This window comes from Coptis chinensis, chromosome 8 (assembly GCF_015680905.1).
Source record: "Coptis chinensis isolate HL-2020 chromosome 8, ASM1568090v1, whole genome shotgun sequence".
NCBI classification, from domain to species: domain Eukaryota; kingdom Viridiplantae; phylum Streptophyta; class Magnoliopsida; order Ranunculales; family Ranunculaceae; genus Coptis; species Coptis chinensis.
Window position 1 is genome coordinate 71,394,444 of NC_141463.1, and position 13,991 is coordinate 71,408,434.

Genomic DNA, 13,991 nt, shown 5'->3' on the forward strand with positions numbered 1-13,991 from the left:
CCCCGCATGAAATGGTGCGACATATGAGTAGGTGCATTAGAGCACTCTGCAATGCTGATGTTAATGAAGGCTTTGTAATTGGCAATGCTGATGTAGTTGGACAAATGAAGGTGCTATGTGTCATTGTGTTGTGAGAAATTTAAATGGCTATTTATAGAAGCAGAGATGAGAGCTGGAGAAATTTAATTAGAACACCTTCTCTATTATATTGGCAAATTCGAATTTCTTGATTTAATAAAGGTCTCTTTACTACGAAATCTTGTGTCTTAACTACCACTTATTTTGTCTCTATTACACATCAGCTCACCATTAACCGTTTTTCAAGACCAACTTTGAAATGGGTAAAACAAAAGCAAGGCAAATAAAGTACAATCACACTTAAGTTAGATTACATGCTCAAGGTCAGTTATGACTTTCTTCCCGGTTCAAACCTTCCCATGTAAGCAGGGATGGCAATAAAGCCCTGTTTCGGTAAGAACCTGTACCTACTTCTTTGGCACACATAGGTGATGAACTTATACAGAGATCAGCAAAGAGAGAGTCACATTCTGGAATAGCAATAAGGGCCCCATCTCCATCACCATCACCATCAACAGCTCAAACTCCTGAGTCATAAATACCCCATTATCTATAGACTGGATAATGGGTCTATAGATCACGTGACAATACATTGAAATCAGTCTACCCGTTCATATAGACTGGATCAACACCGGTCAGATGGGTATTCCCCAAATACCTTCTTGCATACAAGTCGGATATAAAGATGCAAAACAACTTTCTCTGGTTCCATGCCCTCTGCCAGAAGTTAGTCGCTTCTCCTTGGCTTATCCATCCCCGACCACCCCCACCACGCATCGGGATAGCAGCGGTTCGTGTTCGCGTTCCCTCACATGCGCACCACTTGGCTTATTGAATACCTGAATCAAACATAAAAATGTCAAAAAATGAGGATGACCATAACTCAGACGACATGTGTCTGATAGGATGACCAAGGTAAGACATTAACACTTACATTCTGAAGTGCCTTGAGCGACTTGGCTTCTAAAAAGCAGTCCAAAAGTGTAAGTATGCCTTCTCGAGTTGCTATCAAACCTCCCTAGGGGTGAACAGATGGATCTTGGCTATCGTCCACATAAACTGAAATCTTTGTAGTAACTCCAACATCACTTTCACTACTCACACTTGACATTCTTCCATTCGCCACATGCCCGCCTTCAACTTGCTGAGACTTTCCATACATAACAATTTGTGAAAAACCTTCAAGCAGCAACCCATTGCATCTAGAGCAATACAAATTCTTCATAGCTTGCTCCAATAACGTCTGCTTATCAATCTTCAAAAGCTCTTGCACAAGATGAGGCGCAACTTCGTTTAACTACATCACAAGATCAAAAATTATAAAAGACTCAACCATTGTAAAAAAAAACCACTTTGTATTATCTCTATCAAATTCACATTCTCAATTTCTTATATCCAACAAATTAAAAATTCCAATATCCAATCCAATTAATTCAATCTAAAAAACACACAACAATTAAATATAGTATACCTTCTGAAGCTGATCAAAACCAATATCATCCCAATGCTTAGACCAGATTCCGTTACTTGAAATCGATCTGGTAGAGCATGTTGTCGAATAAGCATTATTATTATTACTATTAAATTGAACATTTCTTTGTGGTAAACCTGGCATCTTCTTCTGAACCCTTGTGCTGAACTTTCATCTATTAGTAGTCGCATTTCTTGACTCATAAGTTAAGAACTCACATAGAAAGTTTATCTAACATAGAAGTCGAGTAAAATATACAAACGATAGTCCAAAAATTTCATCGGAAGAAAACTACAATCGATGCAACTACATAAAATTCTAAATTTCTTACTACGTAAGTCTCCATATAAACTTTGTATACTACATAAGCCCATACTATTAAGCTAAATTTTAAAACAATTTCAACTACAAATCAAGAGTACTCGACATTGTTATGAGTAGTAGTGTTGGCTCCTTGTGGTTCAGTTTAACTTGAACCTATGCCCATATCAAGTAGTAAATCAATGGTGGAGGCCGCAGGAAGAGGGTGATGGGAGCCTTAGAGCCCCCTTTCAACCAAAAGAGAACATGCCAGTAAGGTTGTCTCAATGGTGTCAAATTCCTAGGAGGCCTTATAGGCCACCGGCCCAGGCGATGACACAGCTGGCTACCAAGTAGCAGGAGGAAGACTTTGTTAGGAAACCACGGGGGCATATAAGGTGGGTTTAGTGAAAGAAAGGAAAAGGTCGATGTGGCTGCTAACAATTGATTGACGGAAGATTTGGATGTGTTAAGGCAAACCTTAAATTATATCATACTCAAATCCATTTTAAAGAACTATAAGGCCATTGTTTTTTTTTTTGGGTATAAACTCATGAAAGTAGCGCCTTCTGTGGGGATCGAACCCACGACCACATGGTTAAAAGCCACGCGCTCTACCACTGAGATAAGAAGGCTTGGTGTTAAAAATGACACGATTTCAAGGTCGCAGAAAGCATTAATCATCCCCAAAAACTTCAAAAACTTCTCCCTTTAACAAATTAGTCACATTAGCTAACATTTCCATCAACAAATTTCAAAAAAAAAAACATAAAAACAATCCATAAAATAAGCCAATTACCTATGTAAATTTTAGTGACAACACAAAATTCTTGAGGAGTTTCAAATGAATCATGCATTTCCATTATGTTCTAGTGTTTCTGCTTCACTGAAATCTCATGCTGCAACCTCCAAATTCTCTGGGCACATTTCCATTTCCATCAGGATCGATGTGCCGTGATCCATAATGAAACACTGTAGCTAAGTCGCCAGTACTGTCATCAACTAACTGTTTCCCATTGTGGTCTACTACATAAGACGTAGTCATCATTGCTGATTTGATTTCATTTGGTGACCAATCGGTGTGTGGCTTTTAGCAATGCCGCTTTGAGATATGGGGAGGCAATGACACCAAAGCATTTATTGACAATTACCATTTACCAATAATACTTACAGCTACTGTTACACCCTCAATTCCATGGGGAACAATTGAAAGCTACCAAAGGCTTCTTGGCGGTGTCTATGCACAAACTAAATCCTCAAATTGGCGAACTTGCCAAGCATATATAGTATTCCAACTTTTAACTGAGAGAATAACCTCTTAACTCAGTAATGAAGTAAGTTGAGCCCTTACTGTCCAATATCCTTCTGACTTGCAACAAATCTCCAGATGACTCCACCAAATATATCCTCATCGAATGGAATCTAGCCTTAGGGGAAGCCGCTACAAACACATCCGATAGTTTGTGAGGAATTTGAAATTGATGAATTTGGATTCATGACCAATAAGTTACTTAAAACAGAGATCTTAAGTGAAATCGATTTGAATTAAGGTATATAACCCGATAGAAAATTGTAAAGAAGGCGTTAGTAGATGGTAAAGTTATTACCCTTGAGCAAAGATCGAAACCCCAGTGGCTTCAGTTATAAGAAATCCTCCTTTGCTTGTTCGTTGAGAGTAATACAAAATTGCATGTGGTTGAGGGACATTTCTATAAGATCTCTGTACGCTTTTTTATCTTTTGCTCTCCTATTTTTTCGTCAAAAGTTAAGCACCGATCACTGATCTTGCGCTTTTTTATCTTTTGCTCTCCTATTTTTTCGTCAAAAGTTTTTGAAACTTCCGGTTTTTCACTCTAAATTTTAGTAATTAGTTGTATGATGTGGACACTCTCTAAAGGCTCTAAAAATAGAGCCAAGAGGGTTCAGCTATAATATATATCTAAGGATGAGTCCCAATTTGTGGACAGACTTGTCCACAAACAGCAAAATTCTATTGGTTAACAGTTTTTTCGGTCAGTTTAACAATTTTTTCGGACAATAACACAGTTTTTTTGGGCAGCCACTCCACCAATAAGAAGATGAGGTCTTGTAGACAGCAAACAGTTGCTTGTCCACAAATTTATTCTGATAAAAGATTTGATTTTACAAATTCACAGTTCCACATAAATAGAGGTGCCTATAGTCCATAGTCCATACAATATTTTAATGTCTCAAGTCCCAACTGATAATATAAATAGGGTCCTGTTAAATACATGCTCCGATTCCTAAGAGGGCACTTCCCAACCCGGAAACCGGTTTTAGTTAAGAATAACTCATCCGGTTCACTAAAAAATTAGAGGGGCACACTCCTGAAACTGGGTGACTTTGTATTTCAATTTATTAGTATTATTTTCGTAGGTTACTAACAGTAACAGTGTAAACCTGCGAGACTTTATCTTCTCTCCTCCTCCCATCCACCCCCGCCGCCTCCTCTCATTTCTTTAGGGGGTGTAAAGTGATTTACGCTTCGGGTGGGGCTAGTAGTGTTTTGTTGAAAGATGGAATAACTAGAGCACCTATTGTTAGATTTGGAACTGCTAAAAGAGCTGCTGAGCTTAAATTCTTTGTGGAGAATCCGGCTAATTTCGATTCCTTATCCATTATTTTTAATAGGTTTGATTCTTACCCATCTCCAAAATGTTAGGAATTTTGCGTATTTTGTTTAGTGTTTGAGATTTGGTTCCAATGGATGGAATTGTTGAAGCTTAATTTGTCTGTATTGATGACGAAATGGGGTTATTTTGATTTTTCGTTGCTGATGTATTTTGAAGTTGTTTGGTCATTTTATGTTAAAATTTTGAAGTTGATTGCAATAGCATAGGTTTAGTAGAAAATTAATAGGATCTCTGAATCATTTTATAGTATTTTGACAAACCAAAAATGGAATCCTAATTGCGATTAAGTACTTATATAGGTCTTTACCTCTTTTGTGAACAAACTTTCGATGTTAAAGTCGAGTATAGGATTAACAGTAGCAAGCTTCATTGATAGGAACTGCATTTCAAAGTGAATAAACCCAATTTAGGAAATGCTCAACTACTTCACAAGAAGAAATGCAATTATACTTGAATATGACATAACAAGTTAGTTAGACGATCTTCTACCTCTACTTGTCTTTGAAGAGATTGAACATAATTGATGATTTCATCCAAAGATTCCGCCTTGCCAATAATCTTGTTGCACCACGGAACTAAGTCTTGAAGATATTTCATCCTCTCACTTATCTTTTCCCTTCTCACTCTTTCAGCAAAGAAGACTATGGTCATGATGGCCCTCGCCCACGATGCACTCGAACATGAATGTAATCGACTTGTCTCCGAAGCCTTTGATTTCTCCTTCACTTGAATCTGCTGAAGTTTATTTGTTGTTGGTTTTATTATTATTGTTACTAATGCTGCTGTTGCTGTTGTTTTGTTATGTTATTTTTGACTCCTCTTCTGAATCACCTTTCATCCTCTTGTTTCTAATCTCCTCTGCTGCAACCTATAAATATCACATTAAAACAGAAAAATTAAAGATAGATTTGATTGTGTTGGAATCTTAGTATTGAAAACATAAAAAATAGGAGAACCATATTAAAGATATGATAGAACATCACATCAGAAGATACTCACTATTTTGGATACCCTTCAGTATCATTGTTAAATATGTCAGTGAAGAAAAAGATTCAAGTTAGAATTTTTAATGTAATATGGATTATATTCATTATGGTAATGTGTGTAAGTTGTTGGGGATTGTAATTGAATTAGACCTCCTGATTAAATAGGTTGTGGTCATGCTCTGGGTGTTTCTTGTTCTTATGAACAAAATTGTATGTGGGGGCTCATATGTGGATTGATGTAATTCTCCATTTATTACTTGTACGCGAGCGGTGGTAGCATTATCGATGTAAAGATTATTTGTGGTGGTAGTTCTTATCCTAGACATTGGGATTATGCTAACTCTATATCTCATTAGCCAAAGGAACTATTTGCATTTTCACTTGTGTTTTAGACTGACAATGACGCAGCAAACTAACCGGTGCTGTTTTTTTGTATGGCAACTTACTTGTACCTATGTTTTTTTTTTCAGGTAATCACCAGAGAATCTCTTATAGCAGCTCAGGTGAAACTTTTACCATTGTATCCATTTATGTTATGTTTTTAATAGTTTTAATGGTTTTAACTCAAATATAAGAATATATGTGTGCAGAGAGAAGATTTTCAGAAGTTGTTAGCAGATCTTGTGGAGAAGGAAAAAGATAGACTTTTTGCTGAAGTAGGTGTGACTCTGCTCGAGTCTAGAAGTTATTTTACATTCCAGTCTCGGTCAGAAGAAACATACGATATTGTACATGCCCATTTTCAAAACGTCATCTTTACTTTTAATGGATATGAACTTAATGGTCTTGGTGTGATGAAAGTTTTACATTTTTTTGCATAAAGTTTGGACTATCTATTGATGTTTTGGAGTAAGCTATGTCCCATGGTTTATGCTTATTTGGTCTTACATGAGTTTGTAAGTTACTACTTCTTGACCTTGTGATGTATGGCTATGGTTGAAAATGTAGATTTCATCATTTCCATAATTTAACGCAACGTCAGTTATCTTCCTTATAACTTTAACACTTATTTTATGCACTCTAGCCATAAAATACAAACATTAAGTGGTGTGCGCTCATTTCTTGGATTGTTTGTCATAGGGAAAGACAAAGGCACCACCGCACCATATGGGATTCTAAATTGAAAACACTGCATTTATTGTTCAAAGCATAGTAAAGTGGTATCTAGTTGCTGCCAATTGCTCAAAATGTGTGTGTTTAGTTGCCGAAAAATGTTGGTATTTAGTTGTTGAAAATTGTAATAGTAAAGCGGTAACCAATTACCAAAATTAAAACTCAATTTCGGTATCCAGTTGCTAATTTGATAAATGGTATCCAGTTGCTAAAAATTGCTCAAAATTTTGGTGTTCAGTTGTTGAAAATTGTATTTGTAAAGCAGTAACTAGTTACTATAACTCAACTGCGGTACCCCTAATTTGAGAAAATTGCTCAAAAGTTTGGTATTCAGTTGCTGAAAATTGTAATAGTAAAGCGGTAACCAGTTACCGAAATTAAAACTCAATTTCGGTATCCAGTTGCTAATTTGATAAATGGTATCTAGTTGCTGAAAATTGTTGAAAATTTTGGTGTTCAGTTGCTGAAAATTGTATTTGTAAAGCAGTAACCAGTTACTATAACTCAATTTCGGTATCCCTAATTTGAGAAAATTGCTCAAAAGTTTGATGTTCAGTTGCTAAAAATTATAATAGTAAAGCGGTAACCAGTTACCGAAATTAAAACTCAATTTCGGTATCCAGTTGCTAATTTGATAAATGGCATCTAGTTGCTCAAAATTGCTCAAAATTTCGGTGTTTAGTGGCTGAAAATTGCATTTGTAAAAACTCAATTTTGGTATCCTAATTTCATAAATGGTATCTAGTTGCTGAAACTTGCTCACAATGATGGTGTTCAGTTGTTGAAAATTGTATCTATATAGCGGTAACCAGTTACTGATATTAAAACTCAATTTCGGTATCGAGTTACTAATTTAATAAATGGTATCTAGTTGCTGAAAATTGCTCAAACTTTTGGTGTTCAGTTGTTGAAAATTGTATTTGTAAAGTAGTAACCAGTTACCAAAAGTAACATAAAATTGAGAAGATTACAACATTCTACATTCTACGATTCCTCTTTTTTCTCCTTCCCTTTCACAATAACTTTTGTCCCAAACCCATGACATATGTTGTTAACTTCCACTTCCAATCCCAATGTAAGCTTTCAATGTGCTGAAATTAGACTTAAATTCAACAAAAAGAAAAGAGTTAGACATATACCCAACTTAAAGAAAACAATTGAAGTGGAGAAGATAACTCAAACAAATTACCTTGCAAGTGTGTGGATTGGGTGAGTTTTCATGCTCACCACCTCCCCTAGTTTTGAGTTTTTGTAAGTTTCTATATTAGGAATGGAGAATAAGCATTTAAAGAGAAGTAGGTTTGAGGGTGGGGAAAGAAAGAGAGTATAAAAAGGGCTAAAATTTGGGTTTGAATTTCAGTTTGAATTTGAGAAGGAAATAAAAAAGTTGAAAATGAGTTTTGAGTTTGATTTTGAGAGGGATATTCAAATCAACCTAAAAAGAGAATAAATTGATTTCAAAATTTCATAAAAACAATTGGGCAAAATATTGAAATAGTATTGAATTATTGAATAATTGGTCGAAATATCAAAAGTATTTTGAAATATTGAAATAATTGGTTGAAATGAAAACTCAATTTCGGATGTCGAGATATCGAAACAATTGAAATATTGAAATATCGAGATGTCTAACCCTAAACCCTAACCCTAAATTGAGAATATCGAGGAATCTCAAATTTTGATACCATTACAAATTAAAACTATATATATATATATATTTCAATTGTTTCGATATCTCGACATCCGAAATTGAGTTTTCATTTCAACCATATATATATATATAGTAAGTGTTATATTAGATATTGAATATTAACTTCCAAATGTACTAGATGTTATATACTAGATTCAAAATATCCGAATCTAATGGATAATAAAAACTTTATCCGAATCGGATATCGAATATCCGATCTGAAAATTAATATTAATTAAAATTTTATTTGCTTTGAATAATTCATTTTACCACTATAAAAACTATTATAAATATATATATTTGTCATTTATTATTATTATTTTGTTATTATAGTTTTATATTATTAGTTTATGATTTTATATAATATTTTATACAATAATAAATTAATTATTTAATTATATATAATAACTATTAATTTTTTAAATCGGATCGGATATTTTCGGATGCGGATATGGCAGTATTCAAAACAAATTAAGACATAAAAAATTATCCAAATCCGATATCCGATATCCGAAATTTTCGGATAATATCCAATTTTTTTAATACGAATTCGAATCGGATTCGAATATTTTGATATCCACTTGCACTCCTAATTCAAAATGTAGTTAGAATTGGGGGTGCAAACGAATAGGTCCGGATTCGGATATGTCTGTATCCGAATCCCAATCAGAAAATTTATACCGATATCCGTATCCGAATCCGACGAATATTAAAAAAATTATCCGTATCCGATTTTGGATATCCAGATCGGATATCGGATAATCTCCGGTTCGAAAATTAATATTAATTAAAATTTTATTTGCGTTGAATAATTCATTTTACCACTATAAAAACTATTATAAATATATATATATATATATTTGTCATTTATTATTATTATTTTGTTATTATAGTTTTATATTATTAGTTTATGATTTTATATAATATTTTATACAATAATTAATTAGTTAATTATAATAATTATTAATTTTTTAAATTGGATCGGATATTTTTGGATGCGGATATGGCAGTATCTGAATCCGTATCCGAAACCAGTTCGGACATAAAAAATTATCCGAATCCGATATCCGATATCCAAAATTTTCGGATAATATCCGATTTTTCGAATACGAATTCGAATCGGATTTGAATATTTGGATATATATTTGCACCCCTAATTCAAAGTGTAGTTAGAACTAGGGGTGCAAACGGATAAGTCCGAATTCGGATATGTCTGTATCCGAATCCGAATCCGAAAATTTATACTGATATCCAAATCCAAATCCAAATCCGACAGATATTACAAAATTTATCCGAATCCGATTTTGGATATCCGAATCGAATATCGGATAATATCTGATCCGAAAATTAATATTAATTAAAGTTTTATTTGCTTTGAATAATTCATTTTACCACTAAAAAAACTATTATAAATATATATATATTTGTCATTTATTATTATTATTTTGTTATTATAGTTTTATATTATTAATTTATGATTTTATATAATATTCTATACAATAATAAATAAATAAATTATATATAATAACTATTAATTTTTTAAATCGGATCGGATATTTTCGGATACGGATATGGCACTATTTGAATCCGTATCTGAAAGCAATTCGGACATAAAAAATTATCCGAACCAAATCTGATATTCGAAATTTTCGGATAATATCCGATTTTTCGAATACGAATTCGAATATTTGGATATCCACTTGCACTCTTAATTCATAGTGTAGTTAGAACTAGGGGTGCAAACGGATAGGTCCTGTAGTGGTAGTATGGGGGCCCGAAGTGTCAAAGGGAGGATACGCCCGAGTCAACGAAAGGTATTGAGCCGCAGCGTACAAGATCAATGCTAAGGCACATGGTCGCAGTACGGAAACCCTACACGCGGAGAGAAGGAGACCGCGAGATGGAAGGACAGGTGGAAGGCCCGGATGGAGTAAGAAACTGATATAAAGAGAAAGAGAGAGAGGAAGAAGGGGGGGAAAAAAAGAAAAAGAGGGAGAGGGGGGAGTGAGCGGCCATCAGAGAAGAGAGAGAGGGAATAGAGATTCAAGATCTAGTGAATAGTGACAGTAACAAGGTGTGAGTTGTAACATTTGGCGCCGTCTGTGGGGAACGTGGAAATGGCACCAAAGAAGGCGGCGGGTAGACCTCGGAAGATAAGAGTCTTAGAACAAATGCCAGAAGCAGCGGTGGAGGAAGGGGAAGAGCGAGGGGAAGGAAGGAGAGAGGAAGAAGCTCGGCTTATGCGGGAAGAGATTGAAAGACTGAGGGAAGAAAATGAGGAGTCGAGAAGAGAGAGAGGAGGAAAGGAGGAGTTCGGGAAGAGACAGGGAGGAATCGGAGAACGAAAAAGGCGGAAGATGAGGAGGAACAGGGACCGATTAATCGGTGGACAACCCGGTGACAGATTAACGATGGAGCAAGTCCAACAAATGATAAACAACGACCGGAGGCTTAATCTTCGCAAACAAAAGTTCAAACGGGCGCTACAGTGGTGAATGGATCGAGCCGCGAACTACCGGCAGATGCGATATGGACTTCTGAGGTGCCAAAACGTTTCAATTAGCCAAGATTCGAGAGATACGACGGAACGGGAGACCCGGCAGATCACATCCATCACTTTCGGCAACAGATGCCTCTCTGGCAAGAGGCGAGGTACGATGGTCTGCGGTGTATGATGTTCCCCGCCGCCTTTAAACGGGGGCTTCCGACCGTACTATCGGTTGCCGTCAAGGAGCATAACCAATTTCCAAGAGTTGGAGCAAGCATTTGTTGATCACTTTATACATCAGAAGAGGAGGGTGGTGGACATCGCGGCCTTATTTAATGTCAAACAAAGGTCCGCCGAATCTATCAGGGAGTATCTATGTCGCTTCAAGGCGGAAACACTTAAAGTGGAAAATTTGGATGAAAGGACGGCGGTAATAGCGTTCGAGAGGGGGCTGCGACCAGGGACGGCGGTACATCAGTTTGTGGCGAAGAATGAGATTGCAACATTGCACGAGCTATATCCGCGGGTAGAGAAGTATATCAGATACGAGGACACTATGCAGAAGGACTCAAAGAGGGGAGCCAAGGCAGTTACAGCGGTAGAAAAAGGAAGGGAGCGCAGAAAGACAGAGGGAGAAGACAGAGGTGGGGAGAGGTACCGCGGTCAGTCATCACGGCCGGGGAGGGGAAGAGAAATGACGCGCAAAGAGCAGAGGGAGAAAAGGCCATACCGCGAGGTGGAACAAGTGCCCTTAACAAGACCGTTGAGCGAGATACTGCCGTTGATAAAAAATGTGCCGGGATATGAAGGGCCGCGAACATTTCCTGCCGAAATGCCTGACAAGCCATATTGCGAATATCACCAGGTGCACAATCATGGAACAAACGACTGCTATGCCTTCAAGTGGTTGGTTCAGAGGTTAGTTGAGAAGGGAGTGATGAGGGAGTTCGTAGCGGAACCACAAAATAGGGAGCCGGTGCCCAACGCAGGAAGAATATTGGGGACCATAAATGTTATCTTTAGTGGGGAAGCACTGAGTCACAATGCCCCATCGATAAAGTCGAGGACAATGAGCATTCAACAAGTCAATGAGTCCCACCGAGGGGCGAGATAATGCACGGAGTCGACGGCGGGGAAGAGAGGATTGCATTCTCCCGCTGAGACCTCAACCGCGTGGATACTCCACATGAAGACGCGCTTAGTCATCACGATAGCAATGGGTAATTATGTGGTCAAAAGGGTCCCGATTGACCGCGGGCGTCGCGGCGTGGATTTCTTGTTCAAGGGAGCTCTTGAGGAGATGGGGATAGACCCGGGGCAACTACGGCCCCCGCAGACCAGTTTGTATGGGTTCAATGGTAGCGTCACGGAGCCTATGGGTGAACTTTTGCTACTGGTAACGACGGGTCCGGTGACGGTGTTCTCGAGATTTATGGTGGTCAACTCCCATTCCCAATACAAGGCGATCCTGGGGAGGAGATGGATACATGAGATGAGAGCGGTACCCTCGACCTATTATCAAGTCATACGCTTCCCGACCCCTACAGGAACATACGAGGTCCGCGGAGATCAGGTGGCCTCCAAGAACAGTCACCAGAACACAATTAAGAGGATGTCCCGCGAACCGGTATGTGAACCGGTGAACCCTAGGAAGAGGTCAGCATAGCAATTATAGTGCGGGGCCGTGGAAGGGGCGGAGGAGGCCGCGATGGTTCCAAAGACTTTAGATGAAACGGAAATAGTGAACCTGGGAGAGAACGGAGAGGAGAAGTTGACGTCGATTGGATCAAGACTGACGGACGAATGGAAGGATAAGTTGGTGCAATGTTTGGTGGATAACAGGGACGTATTCGCCTGGGGGATAGAGGATGTTACAGGCTTAGATCTTGGATTCGCATGTCATCGCTTACATATGAGGGAGGACACGAAGCCAGTGAGACAGAAGATGAGGGGAATGAGAACTAAATACGCGGAAGGGATCCGGGAAGAGGTTGCCAGACTAAAGAGTGCAGGGATCATAAGAGAGGTGGAGTTCACGGAATGGCTGTCCAATATAGTCGCGGTTCCGAAGAAAAATGGAAAGGTGCGAATGTGTGTTGACTTCACGGACGAAACCCGAGTGTCCGGCGACGCTTTATCCTATGCCGCGAAAGTGGACGAATTGGTAGATTGGACGGCCGGATTCAAAGATATTCTTATTTATGGATGCGTCCATGGGGTACAACCAGGTTGCGATGTATGGACCTGATCAGGAGAAGACCTCATTCGTGGTGGAAGGAGGCATATACTGCTATACGAGGATGCCATTTGGGTTGAAGAATGCAGGGGGCTACGTTCCAAATGGGGTTGAGAGAAAATGTTTGAGGGCAAGATTCGGCGGGCATCGAGATATACATCGATGATATGGTGGAGAAAAGCATGTCGAGCTAGAGCACCGGAGGGTCAAGGAGACGCTCCAGATAATCGCGGGTCCAATAATTTGAAACTCAACCAGAGAAATGCACATTTGGAGTCACCACAGGGAAATTTCTAGGGTACATTGTGACCGGGGAATAGAGGCAAACCCCGAACAGATAAGATCGGCCGGTGGAGATACCGCCACCACGCATGCTGAAGGAGGTACGGTTGTTGGCGGGTAGAGTCGCGGCCTCAACAATCATCTCAAAGTCATCCGACAAATGTAGGTCACCAGATCGACCGGGTTGAGGAACACCACGGATTTCAAATGGACAGCGGAGTGCGAAGAGGCATTCCAAGAGCTTAAGAGGTATCTAGAAGAAACACCATTGTTGTCACGGCCCGAAGTGGGAGAAAAGTTATTTTTGTACCTGGGTGTCACATATTACGCAATCAGCTCGGTCCTCGTCCGGGTAGTGGATAAAGTAGAGAGACCAGTGTACTTCCAGAGCAAGACCTTATTAGACGCAGAGACTAGGTAATACCGAAAGTAGAAGCACGCCTCTAGCCTTGGTGTTCTCGCCCAGGTTTAAAACCCTATTTCAAGCCCACGCTAAAGAATTGTGGTAACCAACTTGCCTCTCGCTGTGCCTCGAGGGCAGAAAAATCGGAAGAATGCTGAAATGGGCCGTGATGCTTAGTTCATATGAGATTCAAGATCGTTAGGGACAGAGAAGGCTCGTGCAAAGGGCGAATTCTTGGCGGAGTTCCCTGCAGAGGATCCTAACTGGGGGAGGAGATGGTTTTGGAGCCC

General features: G+C 38.7%; 1 non-coding gene across 1 annotated transcript; it reads right to left on the bottom strand.

The window, feature by feature from the left end:
• Positions 1-2,412: 2,412 nt before the first annotated feature.
• TRNAK-UUU (transfer RNA lysine (anticodon UUU)) lies at positions 2,413-2,484 on the bottom strand. Its single transcript has one exon. It is a non-coding gene; the product is annotated as a tRNA-Lys (tRNA).
• Between the last annotated feature and the right edge of the window lie 11,507 nt (positions 2,485-13,991).